The sequence below is a fragment of the Orcinus orca genome, chromosome 4, assembly GCF_937001465.1.
Source record: "Orcinus orca chromosome 4, mOrcOrc1.1, whole genome shotgun sequence".
Taxonomy (NCBI): domain Eukaryota; kingdom Metazoa; phylum Chordata; class Mammalia; order Artiodactyla; family Delphinidae; genus Orcinus; species Orcinus orca.
Window position 1 is genome coordinate 63212636 of NC_064562.1, and position 18795 is coordinate 63231430.

Genomic DNA, 18795 nt, shown 5'->3' on the forward strand with positions numbered 1-18795 from the left:
GGGCAGAATTTCAGGAAGCTCATTTCAGGAGGTAGACTGGATTTGCATTTAAAGCATAGGAAAAGAGGCAGAACATCGACAATGATGCACTTGGCAAAAAAGGGCGTATGAGTTTGTTCCTGAATATATTCAGGAAAAAACACATACGCCCTTTTTGGCAAACCAAGCAAGCTTGCAATGGAAATCCGAACTACTATGAAGTGTCACTTCCCCCCGGTCTAAAGGGCCATCTGAGAAAAGTGTAAAATCCAGAAAGGCAAGACAGGCCATGGGGAAAAAGGAGCCTTGTTATGCTGATGGGCGGGATGTAAATTGCCAACAGCCACTCTGGAGAAGTGTATGGTGTTTCCTGATACATCTGAAAAACAAAGCAACAGAGTCTAGGGCATTTCCACTTATGGTCCTATAGCTTAGGGAAATTAAAATCAAAAAGACACAGCCACCCCAAAATTTGGGACGGCTCTGTTTACAGGAACCTCTTCTACAGTACAAGTTAAATATCCCAGAGAACAAATAATTGATAAAGAAGTTGTGGTACTTATGTACAAAAGAATACCACTCAGCAATGAAATCTGTGTCACCAGGCCTGTACCAGCATAATGAGTGGATTGAGGCACGATGATTCTAAGTGAAATAAGTCACACAGAGAAAGAAACATCATAAGGTATCACTAATGCACGGAATGTAAACTTGGCTACACATGAACTGAATTACAAAACAGAACAGGGTCTCAAGTTTAGAAAACCAACTTATGCTTGCTTAAGGGGAAAGGTGAGTTGGGGTGCTGCATAAAACCAGAGTTTGAAATTAGCACAGATACCGTTCCATAAGCCAAATATGTAATAGACAAGACCTACCCCTTGCTCAACGAAATGGACTCAACAATGAGGTATCACCTCACACCTGTTAGAATAGGCATCATCTGAAAATCTACAAACAACAAATGCTGGAAAGGGTGTGGACAAAAGGAAGCCTCTTCCACTATTGTTGGGAATATAAATTGATACAGTCACTATGGAGAACAATATGGAGTTTCTTAAGAAACTAATAATAGAATTACCATATGATACAGCAATCCCAGTACTGGACATATACCCAGACAAAACCATAAATCAAAAAGAGACATTCACCGCAATGTTCATTGCATCACTATTTACAATATCGAGGTAATGGAAGCAACCTAAATGCCCACAGACAGACGAATGCATAAAGATGTGGTACATATATAAAATGGAATATTACTAAGCCATGAAAGGAATGAAATTGGGTCATTTGTAGAGACGTCGATGGATCTAGAGACTGTCATACAGAGTGAAGTAAGTCAGAAAGAGAAAAACAAATCTTGTATATTCATGCATATATGTGGAACCTAGAAAAACTGTACAGATTAACCGTTTTGCAAGGCATAAATAGAGCAACAGATGTAGACAACAATCGTATGGACAACAAGGGGGCAAAGCTCTTGGGGGTGGTGGTGGGAGGAGTTGAGAGATTGGGATTGGCATGTAAACATTTATATGTATAAAATAGATAACCAATAAGAACCTGCTGTATAAAAATATAAAATAAAATTCAAAATTAAAAAGAAATAAAATTTAAAAAATAAAACAGAAAAAACAATTATTCCCTTCACATACATGTATTTATATGAATAAATTATTTCCATGCTTGTATCTGTAAATACAAAAAAGAGGAATAAAATCTACCTTGAACCAAAAACGAAAAAGAGAAAAAAAAAACAGAACCCACCAGTTACTCAGAGGAAAACCGTATCAGGGCACTTGCTCCAGTTGTAAACAATTCTGAAGTTGGTCAGTGGTGGGGAATCGTCTCCCATTCAGCCAGCAGCCCCCACACAACAAGCGTCCTCATTGCAAAGCTGGGGCACCGTGCCGAGGCATCTGTGAGTAAACGTGAGCTGAGCCCCAGGCCAGTTGCTGCTGAACTGTTCCCACCCTTCCCAGGTAAAACACCTGAATATATACAAGGACTTGAAAGCCTAGAGGAAGGACCATGGAGCCACATGAGTGACAGCATGCCAGCTGACTTGGTGCCTGCAGGCCAGCCAGGATGGTCCTGGCCCTGGGTGCTCTTCTGGAAGATTTCCATTTCCCTGCCTGAGATACCCGTCCTGTCCCTGCCCCCACTGCTTTTTTCCTTCCTCACCTCTGCCCAGGGAGAAATTCCAGCAGCAGGTATGGGTGACACATCCTCTTCTTTAGCAGGTGGCAGCCTGGCAACTGCTGCAGAAAGTCCAGCAGAGCCCCACTCACACTGGGCCACCCACAAAGCCGTGGCCTCTCACTGCCTCCCACCAGCCCAGCCCCGAGACTGCTGACAGGGCAGAGAAAATGGCGTCAGGCACAGCTGCAGGGGCTCTTGCTTCCTGGAGTGGTATTTATATTGATCTCAACCCAGGCACACCTGGGGAGGGCTGGCCAGCACGGTAAGGCTGCCCAGGTCAGCCAATCATCATCCCTCAGGGGCTCACAGTTGCAGAAAATGGAACTTGCTGAACCGGCCAGGTCCAAGGAACAGGTGTGGGCTCCTGAGAGTCAGGATAGACAAGGGGCTGCAGCTTTGGCTTGTTTTCTAATCATTTTATCTGGCCCATGAGTGGGAGACAACTTCAAGAAAACCCTCTCCTAATGAGAGGAACCCAGGAGTCAGGGAGAGGAGGGGTGGGTGGTGGTTGGAGACAGAGACCTGGTGCCCTGGGTGCAGTGGAAGTCTCTGGAAGACCAGGTGGAGGGAGGCCACACACAGTGATGCCCAGGGTCACAGACCTGTCGGAGCTGCTGTTTGTTAGTTCAAGTCCTGCTCTGAGGTGCTCTGTGTCAGCTCTGAGCGACAGGTGAGCTGGGGGTGCTCTTCAATGAGGGCTATGTGCACGGTTCCTGTGTGCCCAGCCCTGCCACGGTACCTGCAAGGGTAGCTCTGTATCCTGGGAGGGGCCTGACCATGAGAGCCCCGTGGGCTGGGTTGGGGGTGGGGTACCTGCCCAGGAGAGCTCCATATCCTGGGATTGGCCTGACCACGAGAGCCCCATGGGCTGCTGGGGACCTGGTAAAGGATGTCAGGACAGTCAGTGAAGCCACCGAGGATATACCTCCAGTTGCTCCTGATTCCTACACCCTGCTGGTCATTCTACCAACCACCAGGACATGGTATTCTGTATTAGTCTTCAATGATGCCTTCTTTTGTATTCCATTAGTCCCAGAGTCACAAGAAATTTTGGCTTGTGAGTGGCAGGACTCAACATACAACTAAAACAATACCTCCGGGCCGTCTTGCCCCAAGGGTTCAAAAATTCCCACACCATCTTTGGGGAAAGCTTAGCTAAAGACCGAAAAGTTCTACCTCTGGAAAAGGAAACCCTCCTTCAATATGCAGATGACATTCTGATCGCCAGCCCTACTAAGGAGGCCTCTGAACTACCAAGCCAATAAAGGATAGAAGTTGTCCAAGAAAAAGCTCAAATATCACAGACTGCGGTGACCTGCCTGGGATTCATTCTCACACAAGGTCAGAGAAGCCCATCCCAGGAAAGGGAAGAAACCATTTGCAGCCTTACCCCTTTCTAAAACTAGAAGACAGCTTAGGGGTTCCTGGGGAGGCCAGGGTTTGCTGCTTCTGGATCCCTAACTACAGTCTACTAGCTGGGCCTCTATATGAAACACTGAAAGGAAAAAATGATGATCCTTTTGAACAGAATCCAGAAGTGGCCTTTCAAGAATGGAAAGAGCAGTTAATTCAGACCCTTGCCCTGGAAGTCCCTAATTGAGCTAAACCCTTTGACCTTTACATTCCCGGTGAAAGGTGAATCGCCACTGGAGAATTAGTGCAAAAACTGGGACCACTTGAAATGGAACAACGCAAGAATGCCATCCAGGTAGGAAAAACTACAGTCACCAAGGGGCTTGGCCCACTGCCACATCTGGCCAAGATACTGGCGGTATCTAAAAACCTGGAAATCAGCAGCCCAAAAGGCCACCTCCCTCCTAAGGGAAAAGGACCCCACGTGGTGATCCTAATCACCAACCATGCCCTGAAGTTGCAGGGTTCGCTCCGTGGGCACACCGACCTCGAGTGAGGAGGCCCTCCAACTCCAACATCCAGAGAGATAACCGGGGGCAACAGGGCACCATGACGACTCGTGTGAACATCACTTGACCTGGAGTTTCTCTCATAAAACAACAATAGTGTGTCCCGAAGGAGTAGACTACTGTTTGCAGGACTTACTGCACCCAGAGGGGAGCTAATAATCTTGGCGGGGGAACCGTATATCACACTGTCACCATAGAAAAGTCTACAGACACCGTGATGATGGTGGCCAATAAGACCGGCTGGACTCCTGTTTACTTCAAAAGGCTGTTGACTCAGTGGCCATCATGGTCCTTGATCACCACTGACCCTGGACTGTCTGGGAGTTGAGCGGGCAGGGCTCTGACACCTGGTGCTGTTTTTACGTTAATTCAGGGGCCTAATTGAAGAAAGAGCAGACTACTGGTCAGAGCATCTAGGCTGGCAGAAACGGTCAGCCTAAGGTGGCCGAACAAATGTGGAGCGGGGTGAAATCGGCCCCCACAGCGTCTCTGCACATCTCTTTCCTGGACCCTTAAAGGTCATTAGAATCTATAACACTTCCAATGCTGGTGCTCAAGCGGACGAGCAGGGAGGCAGGGGTCCTGGGGCCAATCAACGTCACCTGGAGGCTGCTGGGGAGAAGTTCTGACCCTCGTCCCCTGGTATGAGGGCTCCCAACTCAGCACTCAGCAGTTACAGAAGAAGGGTCTGCACCCTCAGCACTCCAAGAATGAGGAACGGGACTAAAGGCAGAGGAAGGGTTTGTCCTCAGCAAAGCCCATTAAAAATCCCTGGGAGATAAAAATAGAATCTGGGCAATAAAGTCAAGTCTGACGTTTTTTATCCTTTGTGCTTTGTCTAATTTCACGTGCTCCTAGGGTCCCGCATGCAGAGGTTCCACACCCGGCACTTCAGACCAGATTTCCTAGTGCAGAATGGCTGGGTCGACACCTCAGCTCCTGGGGCCCAGTGCAGACTCCGAGATATAGAGCCTGAGCTGCAGCCAACCCAGCCCTCGAGAGCTCCGCCCCCTCCCTCCCACTGACTCTCACAGGATCTCTACACAGCAGCCCAGCCCACAGCCCACGGGGTAGTGCATGCTCTCACCTCTCCATTCTCTGATCAAAATATAAAGTTTCCTTTGCTTGTGAACCAAACTCAGTCTCGATCTGTTGGCCCCAATGACACTGGGCAGGGGGACACTTGTTGGGGTCCACTCTGGAGGATCAGTAACAGAAATTGAGACTATTGTAACTTCAATGAACAGATGTGTGAGCCAAACTGTAGTTAACATAGAACAGTTTATAAGGCTCGGGTAAAATAAGATGTTTCTAACACTTCCATTTGATATTTCCATCACTTTATTATAAGCAAGTTCAGTGAAAAGGTTTGTCTTATTTGTCAGGTCAATATTAGAGAAATGAAGTGATTTCTTTCCAAGGATGTACATCTAATAATCTTGGTTAAAGCTTCAATCTTGTTTTAAATGCTTTTCCATTGAAAATGATACCTCTCTTTCAGCTCCCCCATTTCTGAGAAGTATAAAATCTTATAATTTATTATTACTAAAGGGGAAAGGTAGGAGGAGGGATAAATTAACAGTTTGGAATTAACACATACACACTGCTATGTATAAAATAGATCATCAACAAGGAACTACTGTATAGCACAGGGAACTACACTCAATATTTTGCAATAACCTATAAGGGGAAATAATCGGAAAAAGAATAGCTATTTTTATTGACATCATCTATCAATGACAGTTAAAGTGTAACCTAAGGGAAGTCGGTGGTGAGTGCTTCTGACCCTGAAGACTTCAATCATCTAAAGTTTGGACTCTGCCTACTTCCCAAGGCCCTTAATGAACATATGTGTAGCCGTAGCTTAAAAAATTCCCCAGTTTGGGTTTCGGGGAGACACTGATTTTGAGAAAGCCCTGGTGTTCTCCTTACATGAATGGGACTCTTCCTACTGCTAAAACATGTCTGTCACACCCAGAGGATGGTATACCGTCTGATCGGGAAGAGTTTGGAAAAGGCATCTCATCTCCTCATCTCCTGGTGCTCGGGTTCACCCGTCCAGCGTCTTTACTAACAGTCTCCCCACTTGGAGATGTCAGCACTGTCAACACCCTGTTGCGTACAGTTTGGAATTTGTCCAGAGGATGAAGCGGAAGGATGAGGAACAATGAGAGACAAGTCCTAGGTGTTCAGACAGGCACATGTCACTCTAATTTCCAATCAGGAAGATGAATTGACCAAAGGCTAGGGTTGCCCATGGAAACAGTATAGGGCTTGAGGAAATCCCACTGCTTTGTGGCCAGTTCCCATAAACACAAGTTGAACAATGGAACTCAGGGGCAGTAAAATTCATGAAACTGCAGAGTTGAAAATATCTATCACTGAAAAATGTCTTGAGGAAAGTCAGAGAAAAGGATTGGTAAGCAAGGGAGAATGGCAGGAAAGGGATTTGAGGAGGTAGAAAGGACTCACCATTAAGCACAAGAAAAGGGGCTGAACATTGCCAACATTGCAGTTGGCCAAAAAGGCTGTATGCGTTTTTTTCTGTATATATTCAAGAAAAGGGCATACACTTTTTTAGCCAACCAAACAGGTGGGCACTGGAAATCAATACTACAAAAGATATCACTTCGCATCAATCAGAAGAGCCATCCTCATAAAGTGTAAACACCAGAAATGCAGGACAGGGCAAGGAGAAGAGGGAGCCCTGTGAGGCTTATAGTGGAAATGTATATTGCCAACGGCCATTCTGGAGAAGTGTATTGTGTTTACTAAAGCATCTAAAAAATGAGCTACAGAGCATAGGGCACTTGCACTCATGGGCGTATATCTTGGGAAAAACAAAAATCGAGAGGACACAGGCACCCTAATGTTTACTGCCTCTCTGCTTAAAAGATCCTCGACTAGGATATAACTTAAATGTCTCTGGAGGGAAAAAATGGATAGAGATGTGGTACTTATGTAGAGTGGAATATTACTCAGCCTGGAAATCAATGAAATATGGCCAGTTGTAACAACTCCGGAGGAGTTACGTATGATCATTCTAAGTGACATAATTCAAAAAGAAAAAGACACATATCATAAGATATCACTTAAAGGTGGAATCCAAAATGGCTACACATGAAATAAATTACAAAACAAAAACATAGTCAAATATGTAGAAAACACGCGTAAGGCTGCTAAACGGGAAAGGTGGGGAGGGGTGAGGCATCATCCAGGAGGTTGAAATTAGCAAAGATACCATTCCAAATACCAAACTGATAATGAACAAGGCCTACACGGTAGCTAAAAGAACTGCACTCAGCACACTCAAGTCACCGGAAAAGAATATCTATGACTGGTAAGAATCTGAAAAAGAATTTATTGATGTCTCTCTGTACGTGAATCAAGTGGATGTACAGCAGCAAGAAACAGAGCTTTGAAAATCAGCTGTAACCAATATAGTAATAAATTGAAAAAAATAAACGACAGAGAGACAGAGAAAGCCTCTTACAACTTTTCCTCAGGGACGGTGATGTAACATGGATTGAACACATCTAGACCCACAGCAGGATGAGACATAAGGCTGGAAACTGTTCGCGCTAAGAGAAATGTGAGGTTGGGTGAGGAAATGCACACCCTTTAAAGTAATACTACCTGGTACCCATTCAATGGGTCCCAAATCTGCAGGTTCAAGGAATCTTCCTACAGCTAAAACATGCATGGAAAACCCAGAGGACTGTACACCATGTGATCGGGAGATGTGTCTAAAATGCACCTCATTTATCCTCTCCTGGTGCTCCTGTTCATCATTCCAGCCACGTTACTTAGAATCTCCCCACTTAGAGAATCAGCACATTTAAACTTCTGTTTCACACATTTTGCAAATTGTGAGGAGGATGAACGGGAAGAGGGGGAACCAATGAGAGAATAGTTGTAGGGGTTTGGACGGGCACATGTCACTCTAATTTCCCATTAAGAATAAGAATTAAAAAAAGGCTCAGCCCACCTCGCCGGAGCCAAAATAGGGCCTGAAGCAATCCTGCAGCTTTGAGGCCAGCTCACAAAAGAGCAACTTAAAAAATGGAGCTCAGGGTCACTGCAATTCACAAACCTGCAGAGTTATAAATGAAAACTAACGTCCAAAAATATGTTGAGGTAAGGCAAAGAAGAGGATCTGAATGCAAGACAGAATTGCAAGAAACAGATTTCAAGAGATAGATTGGACTCGTCTTTAAAGCACATGAAAAGCGGCAGAATTTCGACAATGATGCAGTTGGCCCAAAAGGGAGTATGCGTTTTTTCCTGAATATATCCAGGAAAAAACGCATACGCACTTTATGGGCAACCAAGCAAGCAAGCAATGCAAATGTGCACAACAAAGAAGTCTCATTTCCCACCGGTCAAAAGGGCCATCCGAAAAAATTGTAAAAACCAGAAATGCAGGACAGGCCATGGAGAACAGGGAGCCTTTATACGCTGATGGACAGTGTGTGAACTGCCGAGAGCCACTCCGGAGAAGTGTATGGTGGTTCCTAAATCATCTAAAAAACAGAGCTACAGAGCATAGGGCACTTCCAATCACGGGAGTATATCTAGGGAAGTCTAAAAATCAACAAGACACAAGCACACCACAGTTTAGGGCTACTCTGTTTACAAGAACCTCAACTTCAGTACACCTTAAATATCCCAGGAAAGAGAACAATGGATAAAGAAAATGTGGTACTTATGTACAATGGAATATCTCTTCACCATGAAATCAATGTAATAAGGCTAGTAGAAAGATAAAGAGTGGATTTAGGTCCGATAATACTACTTGAAATAAGTCAAACAGAAAAAGAAACATATCATATCACTTATAGAGGGAGGATAAATATGGCTGCACAAAAAATGAATTACAAAACAGAACAGTGTCTCACATTTAGAAAACACACTTATGTCAGCTTAAGGGGAAAGGAGAGGTGGGGTGATGCATAAAACCAGAGTTTGAAATTAGCACAGATACCGTTCAATAAACCAAATAGGTATTAGACAAGATCTACACCTTGCTCAATGAACTGGCCTCAACACACCCTATACACCGCAGAGAAATATATCTGAGTAATAAGAATCTTAAAACCCATGTATTGATATATCTCCATAAGGGAATCAAGTGTGTGCAGAGCAGCACAAACACAGCAGTGAAAATGAGCTAAACCCCATTACAGAAATAAATTTTAAAACCAAAACGCAGAAACAATGAAAGAGAGAAAAATTCTTACAAAATTCGCTCAGGGGCTGTGATGCAACCTGGAATGACCACATATAAACCCACAGCTGGATAAGACATAAGGCTGGACACTTGGGGCTGAGAGGATTGGTGAGCTTTGGTGAGCAACTGCCGACAGTTTAATGCAATACTTCATGCTACTCATTCCAAGGGTCCCAACACTCCAGGTTGAAGGGAATCTTCCTACAACTAAACCATGCATGGGAAATCCAGCAGATGGTATACCATATGATCGGGAAAGGTTTCTAAAACGCACCTCATTTTCCTCTCCTGGGGCTCCGGAGCAACATTCCAGCACCTTTACTAACAACATCCCCACATGGAGAGTCAATGCCTTTAAGTTCCGGTATCACACAGTCTGCAGTTAGTGCAGAGGATGAATGGGAATAGGGGGAACCAGTGAGAAAATAGCTGTAACGGTTTCAATGGCCACATGTCACTCTAATTTCACATAGGAAGAAGAATTAACCAAAGGCACGGCAAGGCACCCCAGAAGAAGAATAGGGCCTGAAGAAATCCTGAGGATATGAGGCAAGATCACAAAAATAAGAGCTGAAAAATGGAACTAAGGGCAACTGAAATTCAAAAACCTGCAGAGTTATAAAGGCCAACTATTTTCCAAAAGTATATTGAGGTAAGGCTATGAAGAGGCACTGACAGCAAGGCAGAATTGCAGGAAACCGATTTCAGGAGGTAGACTGGAATTGCATTGAAAACATATGAAAAGACTCAGAACATCGACAATCATGCACTTGGCCAAAAACGGCGTATGCGTTTCTTCCTGAATATATTCAGGAAGAAACGCATACGCACTTTCCGGCCAACCAAGCAAGCTTGCAAAGGAAATCTGCACTACAATGAAGTCTCACTTCCCCACAGTCAAAAGGGCCATCTGAAAAAAGTGTAAAATCCAGAAAGGCAGGACAGGCCATGGAGAACTGGCAGCCTTGTTATGCTGATGGGTGGGATGTAAATTGCCAACAGCCACTCTGGAGAAGTGTATGGTGTTTCCTGAAACATCTAAAAAACAAAGCAACAGAGTCTAGGGCACTTCCACTTATGGTCCTATAGCTTACAGAAATTAAAATCAAAAAGACACAGCCACCACAAAGTTTGGGATGGCTCTGTTTACAGGAACCTCGTTTACGGTACAAGTTCAATATCACAGAAAGTGAAAAATGGATAAAGAAGTTGTGGAACTTAGGTACAATGCAATATCACTCAGCAATGAAATCTATGTCGTCAGGCCCGTAGCAGCATAATGAGTGGATTCAGGTACGATGATTCTAAGTGAAATAAGTCACACAGAAAAAGAAACATCATAAGATATCACTAATACACCGAATGTAAACGTGGCTACACAGGAACTGAATTACAAAACAGAACAGGGTCTCAAATGTAGAAAACCAACTTATGCTTGCTGAAGGGGAAAGGTGAGTTGGGGTGCTGCATAAAACCAGAGATTGAAATTAGCACAGATACCGTTCCATAAGCCAAATATGTAATAGACAAGAGCTACTCCTTGCTCAACGAAGTGGACTCAACACCCCATATTAAACGCCTAAGAATATACCTTACTAGTAGGAATCTTAAAACCTATGGATTGATATGTCTCCAAAAGAGAATCAAGCGTGTGTACAGGGGCATAAACGCAGCAGTGATAGGATTGGTGAGGTTCGGTGAGCAAATGCAGACCCTTTGAAGTCATATTGCATGGTACCCATTCCATGGGTCTCAACTCTCCAGGTTTCAGGGATTCTTCCTTCAGCTAAAACATGCATGTGGAACCCAGAGTATGATCCACCGTGTGACCGGGAAACGTGCTCAAATGTGTCTCAGTTTTCGTCCCCTGGTACTCGGGTGTAACATTCCAGACGCTTTACTAACACTCTGCCCACTTGGAGAGTCAGTGCCTTTATCCTCCTGTTTGGCCCAGTTTGCAATTTCTGCGGCAGATGAACAGGAATAGGGAGAACCAATGAGAGACTAGCTGGAGGCGTCTGGACGGGCAAATTTAACTCTCATTTCCCACCAGGAAGAGGAATTAACCAAAGGCTCAGCATGCCATGCCGGAACAACAATAGGGCCTGAAGCAATCCTGCGGTGTTGCGGCCAGCTCACAAGAAAGCGAGTTGCAGAAAGGAGCTCAGGGGCACGGTAATTCACAAACCTGCACAATTATAAATGACAGCTATCGTCCAAAAATATATTGAAGTAAGGCTGCCAAGAGGAATTGAAAGCGGGGCAGAATTGCAGAAAACCGATTTCAGGAGGTAGACTGGAATTGCATGTAAAGCATAGGAAAAGAGGCAGAACGTCCACAATGATGCACGTGGCCAAAAAGGGCGTATGCATTTTTTCCTGAATATATTCAGGAAAAAAGGCATACACACTTTTTGGCCAACCAAGCAAGCTTGCAAAGGAACTCTGCACTACAATGAAGTCGCACTGCCCCCCGGTCAAAAGGGCCATCTGAAAAAAGTGTAAAATCCAGAAAGGCAGGACAGGCCATGGAGAACTGGGAGACTTGTTATGCTGATGGGCGGGATGTCAATTGCCAACAGCCACTCTGGAGAAGTGTGTGGTGTTTCCTGAAACAACCAAAAAACAAAGCAACAGAGCCTAGGGCACTTCCACTTATGGTCCTATAGGTTAGTGAAATTAAAATCAAAAACACAGCCACCCCAAAGTTTGGGACGGCTCTGTTTACAAGAACCTCATTTACGGTACAAGTTCAATATCGCAGAAAGCGAAAAATGGATAAAGAAGTTTTGGTACTTACGTACAATGCAATATCACTCAGCAATGAAATCTATGTCATCTGGCCCGAAGCAGCATAATGAGTGGATTCAGGTACAATGATTCTAAGTGAAATAAGTCACACAGAAAAAGAAACATCATAAGATATCACTAATACACGGAATGTAAACTTGGCTACACAGGAACTGAATTACAAAACAGAACAGGGTCTCAAATGTAGAAAACCAACTTATGCTTGCTTAAGGGGAAAGCTGAGTTGGGGTGCTGCATAAAACCAGAAATTGAAATTAGCACACATACCATTCCATAAGCCAAATATGTAATAAGCAAGAGCTACTCCTTGCTCAACGAAGTGGACTCAACACCCCATATTAAACGCCTAAGAATATATCTGACTAGTAAGAATCTTAAAACCTATGGATTTATATGTCTCCGAAAGAGAATCAAGCGTGTGTACAGCGGCATAAACGCAGCAGTGATAGGATTGGTGAGGTTCGGTGAGCAAATGCAGACCCTTTGCAGTCATATTGCATGGTACCCATTCCATGGGTCTGAACTCTCCAGGTTTAAGGGATTCTTCCTTCAGCTAAAACATGCATGTGGAACCCAGAGTATGATCCACCGTGTGATTGGGAAACGTGTTCAAAAGTGTCTTAGTTTTCGCCCCCTGGTACTCGGGTGCAACATTCCAGACGCTTTACTAACACTCTCCCCACTTGGAGAGTCTGTGCCTTTAACCTCCTGTTTGGCACAGTTTGCAATTTCTGCGGAAAATGAACAGGAATAGGGAGAACCAATGAGAGACTAGCTGGAGGTGTCTGGACGGGCAAATTTAACTCTCATTTCCCACCAGGAAGAGGAATTAACCAAAGGCTCAGCGTGCCATGCCGGATCCGCACTAGGGCCTGAAGCAATCCTGCGGTGTTGTGGTCAGCTCACAAGAAAGCGAGTTCAAGAAAGGAGCTCAGGGTCACTGTAATTCACAAACCTGCAGAGTTATAAATGCCAGCTATCGTCCAAAAATATATTGAAGTAAGGCTACCAAGAAGACTTGAAAGCGGGGCAGAATTGCAGGAAACCGATTTCAGGAGGTAGACTGGAACTGCATGTAAAGCATAGGAAAAGAGGCAGAACGTCCACAATGATGCACTTGGCCAAAAAGGGCGTATGCGTTTTTTCCAGAATATATTCAGGAAAAAATTCATACGCCCTTTTTGGCCAACCAAGCAAGCTTGCAAAGGAAATCTGCACTACAATGAAGTCTCACTGCCCCCCGGTCAAAAGGGCCATATGAAAAAAGTGTAAAATCCAGAAAGGCAGGACAGGCCATGGAGAACTGGGAGCCTTGTTATGCCGATGGGCGGGATGTCAATTGCCAACAGCCACTCTGGAGAAGTGTATGGTGTTTCCTGAAACATCTAAAAAACAAAGCAACACAGCCTAGGGCACTTCCACTTATGGTCCTATAGGTTAGGGAAATTAAAATCAAAAAGACACAGCCACCCCAAAGTTTGGGACGGCTCTGTTTACAAGAACCTCGTTTACGGTTCAAGTTCAATATCACAGAAAGCGAAAAATGGATAAAGAAGTTGTGGTACTTACATACAATGCAATATCACTCAGCAATGAAATCTATGTCATCAGGCCCGTAGCAGCATAATGAGTGGATTCAGGTACGATGACCCTAAGTGAAATAAGTCACACAGAAATAGAAACATCATAAGATGTCACTACTACACCGAATGTAAACTTGGCTACACAGGAACTGAATTACAAAACAGAACAGGGTCTCAAATGTAGAAAATCAACTTATGCTTGCTTAAGGGGAAAGGTGAGTTGGGGTGCTGCATAAAACCAGAGATTGAAATTGGCACAGATACCGTTCCATAAGCCAAATATGTAATAGACCAGAGGTACTCCTTGCTCAACGAAGTGGACTCAAGACGCCATATTAAACGCCTAAGAATATACATGACTAGTAAGAATCTTAAAACCTATGGATTTATATGTCTCCGAAAGAGAATCAAGCGTTTGTACAGCGGCATAAATGCAGCAGTGTTAGGATTGGTGAGGTTCGGTGAGCAAATGCAGACCCTTTGAAGTCATATTGCATGGTACCCATTCCATGGGTCTCAACTCTCCAGGTTTAAGGGATTCTTCCTTCAGCTAAAACTTTCATGTGGAACCCAGAGTATGATCCACCGTGTGATCGGTAAACGTGTTCAAATGTGTCTCAGTTTTCGTCCCCTGGTACTCGGGCTCAACATTCCAGACGCTTTACTAACACTCTCCCCACTTGGAGAGTCAGTGCCTTTAACCTCCTGTTTGGCCCAGTTTGCAATTTCTGCGGAAAATGAACAGGAATAGGGAGAACCAATGAGAGACTAGCTGGAGGTGTCTGGACGGGCAAATTTAACTCTCATTTCCCACCAGGAAGAGGAATTAACCAAAGGCTCAGCGTGCCATGCCGGAACCACACTAGGGCCTGAAGCAATCCTGCGGTGTTGCGGCCAGCTCACAAGAAAGCGAGTTGAAGAAAGGAGCTCAGGGGCACTGTAATTCACAAACCGGCAGAGTTATAAATGACAGCTATCGTCCAAAAATATATTGAAGTAAGGCTGCCAAGAGGACTTGAAAGCGGGGCAGAATTGCTGGAAACCGATTTCAGGTGGTAGACTGGAATTGCATGTAAAGCATAGGAAAAGAGGCAGAACGTCCACAAGGATGCACTTGGCCAAAAAGGGCGTATGCGTTTTTTCCTGAATATATTCAGGAAAAAATGCATACGCCCTTTTTGGCCAACCAAGCAAGCTTGAAAAGGAAATCTGCACAACAATGAAGTCTCACTGCCCCCCGGTTAAAAGGGCCATCTGAAAAAAGTGTAAAATCCAGAAAGGCAGGACAGGCCATGGAGAACTGGGATCCTCTTTATGTTGATTGGCAGGATGTAAATTGCCAACAGCCACTCTGGAGAAGTGTATGGTGTTTCCTGAAACATCTAAAAAACAAAGCAACAGAGCCTAGGGCACTTCCACTTATGGCGTATTGCTTAGGGAAATTAAAATCAAAAAGACACAGTCACCCCAAAGATTGGGACGGCTCTGTTTACAAGAACCTCGTTTACGGTACAAGTTCAATATCACAGAAAGCGAAAAATGGATAAAGAAGTTGTGGTACTTACGTACAATGCAATATCACTCAGCAATGAAATCTATGTCATCAGGCCCGTAGCAGCATAATGAGTGGATTCAGGTACGATGATTCTAAGTGAAATAAGTCAAACAGAAAAACAAACATCATAAGATATCACTAATACACAGAATTTAAAATGGCTACACAGGAACTGAATTACAAAACAGAACAGGGTCTCAAATGTAGAAAACCAACTTATGCTTGCTGAAGGGGAAAGGTGAGTTGGGGTGCTGCATAAAACCAGAGATTGAAATTAGCACAGATACCGTTCCATAAGCCAAATATGTAATAGACAAGAGCTACTCCTTGCTCAACGAAGTGGACTCAACACCCCATATTAAACGCCTAAGAATATACCTGACTAAAAGAATCTTATAACCTATGGATTTATATGTCTCCGAAAGAGAATCAAGCATGTGTACAGCGGCATAAGTGCAGCACTGATAGGATTGGTGAGGTTCGGTGAGCAAATGCAGACCCTCTGAAGTCATATTGCATGGTACCCATTCCATGGGTCTCAACTCTCCAGGTTTAAGGGATTCTTCCTTCAGCTAAAACATGCATGTGGAACCCAGAGTATAATCCACCGTGTGATCGGGAAACGTGTTCAAATGTGTCTCAGTTTTTGTCCCCTGGTACTCGGGTGCAACATTCCAGACGCTTTACTAACACTCTCCCCACTTGGACAGTCAGTGCCTTTAACCTCCTGTTTGGCCCAGTTTGAAATTTCTGCGGAAGATGAACAGGAATAAGGAGAACCAATGAGAGACTTGCTGGAGGTGTTTGGCCGGGCAAATTTAACTCTCATTTCCCACCAGGAAGAGGAATTAACCAAAGGCTCAGCGTGCCATGCCGGAACCACACTAGGGCCTGAAGCAATCCTGCGGTGTTGTGGTCAGCTCACAAGAAAGCGAGTTGAAGAAAGGAGCTCAGGGGCACTGTAATTCACAAAACTGCAGAGTTATAAATGCCAGCTATCGTCCAAAAATATATTGAAGTAAGGCTACCAAGAAGACTTGAAAGCGGGGCAGAATTGCAGGAAACCGATTTCAGGAGGTAGACTGGAATTGCATGTAAAGCATAGGAAAAGAGGCAGAACGTCCACAATGATGCACTTGGCCAAAAAGGGCATATGCGTTTTTTCCAGAATATATTCAGGAAAAAACGCATATGCCCCTTTCGGCCAACCAAGCAAGCTTGCAAAGGAAATCTGCACTACAATGAAGTCTCACTTCCCCCCAGTCAAAAGGGCCATCTGAAAAAAGTGTAAAATCCAGAAAGGCAGGACAGGCCATGGAGAACTGGGAGCCTTGTTATGCTGATGGGCGGGATGTAAATTGCCAAGAGCCACTCTGGAGAAGTGTATGGTGTTTCCTGAAACATCTAAAAAACAAAGCAACAGAGCCTAGGGCACTTCCACTTATGGTCCTATAGCTTAGGGAAATTAAAATCAAAAAGACACAGCCACCCCAAAGTTTGGGACGGCTCTGTTTACAAGAACCTCGTTTACGGTACAAGTTCAATATCACAGAAAGCGAAAAATGGATAAAGAAGTTGTGGTATTTACGTACAATGCAATATCACTCAGCAATGAAATCTATGTCATCAGGCCCGTAGCAGCATAAAGAGTGGATTCAGGTACGATGATTCTAAGTGAAATAAGTCACACAGAAATAGAAACATCATAAGATATCACTATTACACCGAATGTAAGCTTGGCTACACAGGAACTGAATTACAAAACAGAACAGGGTCTCAAATGCAGAAAATCAACTTATGCTTGCTTAAGGGGAAAGGTGAGTTGGGGTGCTGCATAAAACCAGAGATTGAAATTGGCACAGATACCGTTCCATAAGCCAAATATGTAATAGACCAGAGGTACTCCTTGCTCAACGAAGTGGACTCAAGACGCCTTATTAAACGCCTAAGAATATACATGACTAGTAAGAATCTTAAAACCTATGGATTTATATGTCTCCGAAAGAGAATCAAGCGTGCGTACAGCGGCATAAACGCAGCAGTGTTAGGATTGGTGAGGTTCGGTGAGCAAATGCAGACCCTTTGAAGTCATATTGCATGGTACCCATTCCATGGGTCTCAACTCTCCAGGTTTAAGGGATTCTTCCTTCAGCTAAAACATGCATGTGGAACCCAGAGTATGATGCACCGTGTGGCCGGTAAACATGTTCAAATGTGTCTCAGTTTTCGTCCCCTGGTACTCGGGTGCAACATTCCAGACGCTTTACTAACACTCTCCCCACTTGGAGAGTCAGTGCCTTTAACCTCCTGTTTGGCCCCGTTTGCAATTTCTGCGGAAAATGAACAGGAATAGGGAGAACCAATGAGAGACTAGCTGGAGGTGTCTGGACGGGCAAATTTAACTCTCATTTCCCACCAGGAAGAGGAATTAACCAAAGGCTCGGCATGCCATGCCGGAACCACAATAGGGCCTGAAGCAATCCTGCGGTGTTGCGGCCAGCTCAAAAGAAAGCAAGTTGAAGAAAGGAGCTCAGGGGCACTGTAATTCACAAACCTGCAGAGTTATAAATGACAGCTATCGTCCAAAAATATATTGAAGTAAGGCTGCCAAGAGGACTTGAAAGCGGGGCAGAATTGCAGGAAACCGATTTCAGGAGGTAGACTGGAATTGCATGTAAAGCATAGGAAAAGAGGCAGAAGGTCCGCAAGGATGCACTTGGCCAAAAAGGGCATATGCGCTTTCTCCTAAATATATTCAGGTAAAAACGCATATGCCCTTTTTGGCCAACCAAGCAAGCTTGCAAAGGTAATCTACTACAATGAAGTCTCACTGCCCCCTGGTCAAAAGGGCCATCTGAAAAATGTGTAAAATCCAGAAAGGCAGGAGAGGCCATGGAGAACTGGGAGCCTTGTTATGCTGATGGGCGGGATGTAAATTGCCAACAGCCTCTCTGGAGAAGTGTATGGTGTTTCCTGAAACATCTAAAAAACAAAGCAACAGAGCCTAGGGCACTTCCACTTATGGTCCTATAGCTTAGAGAAATTAAAATAAAAAAGACACAGCCACCCCAAAGTTTGGGACGGCTCTGTTTACAAGAATGTCGTTTACGGTACAAGTTCAATATCGCAGAAAGCGAAAAATGGATAAAGAATTTGTGTTACTTACGTACAATGCAATATGACTCAGCAATGAAATCTATGTCATCATGCCCATAGCAGCATAATGAGTGGATTCAGGTACGATGATTCTAAGTGAAATAAGTCACACAAAAAAAGAAACATCATAAGATAACACTAATACACGGAATGTAAACTTGGCTACACAGGAACTGAATTACAAAACAGAACACGGTCTCAAATGTAGAAAATCAACTTATGCTTGCTTAAGGGGAAAGATGAGTTGAGGTGCTGCATAAAACCAGAGATTGAAATGAGCACAGATACCGTTCCATAAGCCAAATATGTAATAGACAAGAGCTACTCCTTGCTCAACGAAGTGGACTCAACACC